Source organism: Myotis myotis, unplaced genomic scaffold (assembly GCF_014108235.1).
Source record: "Myotis myotis isolate mMyoMyo1 unplaced genomic scaffold, mMyoMyo1.p scaffold_m19_p_5, whole genome shotgun sequence".
In the NCBI taxonomy this organism is placed as follows: domain Eukaryota; kingdom Metazoa; phylum Chordata; class Mammalia; order Chiroptera; family Vespertilionidae; genus Myotis; species Myotis myotis.
The window spans coordinates 38897638-38900653 of NW_023416357.1; positions in this window are offsets into that span (position 1 = coordinate 38897638).

Below are 3016 nucleotides of genomic sequence, written 5' to 3' on the forward strand. Positions count from 1 at the left end.
CTCCCTTTCCCTTTCTTTCTCTCTAAAGATCAATTTAAAAAAAATATTTTAAGCTACCTAAATAATACATAGTAGCATTTAAAATTATGTGAGTTTGAAATGTTCCTTCTGGTCATTTACTTTAAATGGTCATTTACTTTAAGTTACACTAGAGATGATAATTTTTTTTAGTTCTTATCTCTCTGTAGATATTAGCTTCTAAGAGATGTAAAGGTGTTATAAAATACTCATGATGCTGCCCAGCCAGCATGGCTCAGTGGTTGAGCGTTGACCTATGAACCAGGAGGTCACAGTTCGATTCTGGGTCAGGGCACATGCCTGGGTTGCAGGGTTGATCCCCAGTGGGGGGCATGCAGAAGTCAGCCAACCAATGATTCTCCCTCATCATTGATATTTCTATCTCTCCCTTCCTCTCTTAAATCAATAAAAATATTTTTTTTAAAAATAAAATAAAATACTCAGATACTTAGATGCGTAAGTGAGCAGTTATGTCACAAACTAACACATGGAATTTTTTGTTTACTCCATTAGCATTATGTTTTCCATATAGCTATTCTTGGAGTACAAAAGGAGAACTTGTGAAAATTAGCAATAGACTATCCATATAAACATTCTCACTTTAAAATGACACTCAAAGTACAAAATAAGTAATTTAAACCCAGAGACTAGAGACGTTTTAAAATCATCATCCAAGGATATGTTTTTTATTTTAGAGACGGAAGGAAGGAAGAGAGGAAGGAAGAGAGGGGAAGGAAGGGGAGGGGAGGGGAGGGGAGGAGAGGAGATGGAGCTGTTGTCTAAAGGTCTCCCCGGATTCCTTCCCACATGGGTTTCTCCAATGAGCATCTGACCATGTCAGCAGGCTGCATCATAATGAGTAAGCAAGTGAGCAGAGAGAGGACCACCTAAAGAGAGAGAGTGTGTATCAGCAAAATGGAAGACACAATCTCTCATATCCTGAGTATGGAAGTGACATCCCATGGTTTTTGCTGGATTTTCTTTGATGGGAGCAAATCACTATGTCCAGCTCACACTCAAGGGGAGGGGATTAATCACTGGGAGTTATGTCAGAAACTCCCTACATGTCCATGATAACTACTGGGGGTATGAACCGTATTCAGAGCCAGGGGTGAACCTGAGGAGGGGCAGTGAAGGATTAAAGAAGACAGACAGTAGAATACAGTTCGGACCAGGTGGATCACCTGGATGAGGAAACAGTGACACAGCCTGTAAGCCAAGGCTTTATGTTATAGTCAGATCACACAAAGCAAAACAAGGGGAGTGGTCAACACATTTTACAATGTTCTTGAGAGTTTCAAATCTATTTCATTACTCAAGCCTTGTTTTGGCAGGACTTGTTGCACCTCCCACAGCCCATTAGCTACCTAGGAACAAGGTACCCTAGGAACAAGGTATCCTATAAGGTCTAGCTTAATTGTGCTAAGAGGGCTCTTACCCCAAACTGGGACTTGTATGTGGCTCTGCCACAGGTCTGTCTGAGGCTTGACCCTATGGCCGCTCCCTCCAGCAGTACACTTCCCTTGCATCCTAGACCCATCCTAGGTTCTCACAATGTGATTCCTGAACCAGCAGCAGCACCCAGGAACTAGTTTAAGTGCAATTCTCAGGCCCAATCAAGCCCTCCTGCATCAGAAACTTTGGGAATGGGACTCAGCATGCTAACAAGCCCGCCAGGTTGTTCTGAGCATGCTAACGTTTGAGAAATATTGCCTTAAAAGCAAAGGGAGTAGAGCTGGTTGGACCTACCAATTTCTCTCCTACAAGACCAGGAACTCAGACATGGGAAGGTCTACCCATATTGTCAGCATACTCATGACCACTAATGGTTTTTTACTAATAAGGACAACGGTTTTAAATAATGAGGACAGAAATGGTTTTTTATAATAATCATAAACCAGGAGACATCTTACAGTGGTACTTCATATGGCATAGCCAGATTTTTTTTTAATATATATATATATTTTTTATTTTTAGAGAGGAAAGGAGAGGGAGCGAGAGATAGAAACATCAATGATGAGAGAGAATCGTTGACTGGCTGCCTCCTGCACACCCCCTTCTGGGAATTGAGCCCACAACCTGGGCATGCGCCCCTGATCGGAATCAAACCCAGGACCCTTCAGTCCACAGGCAGACGCTCTATCCACTGAGCCAAACCAGTTAGGGCTAGCCAGATTTTTTACTTGGACTTAAATTTTTCAACCTAATGGACCTCATTCACATAACTCCAAAGGCTGGTATTTGGTAGGTTTGGAGACCAAAGATCACCTGAATGAACAGCTAACCAGTAAAGTTTCATTTGGTTCTCTAAATGCCAAATTTGTTCAAATACCTTGATTCTGTAAGTGGGCTCTTCTTAAACACTGTATTTGCTCTAAAAAAAAAATGACCACAGGTGTAAGGTATGAGGTGGCTAAGAAAACTAATTATATGCACTAAGTTCTTCTATGAAATGCTGTAGCAAAATGTCTATTCTGCTCCAATAGTGTCCTTTTGTCTCTTTATCATCCTCTCAAACTCATCATCTTTGGGAAGGCTCCATGGTATTGTAGAAAGTTAATCTGCAGCATGCATTGGGCAAGGGGGAAACACAAGGTAAGGAGACCAGATGGGAAAAAAATATTTCAGTGGTACAGGCACATGCTAATAGGGCCCTGACCTCTGATTTTTAACAGAGCAGAAGGGAGAAAAGGCAAATCTTTGCAGAGGAAGAATTGACCGGACTTAGTGTCGGGCTGAATGTGAGAACATAATGAAAGAATAAAAAAGATGATTCTAAAAATGTTAAGCCTGATTTAATAGGAAAATGGATAATTGTAGATAGAAGTAAAGCAGTCAAAAAGGAAGCTAATTATGGAAAGATGCTTCTCTTAAAAAAAATAGTGGATATGTTTAGCAGGTGTTGGAAATGTACTACTAGAGTTTGGGGAAGATGTTGGAGATGAAATCTGCAATCTCTTATCACTTAAATAAGAGAAGGCTTGATGAAACGTCTATA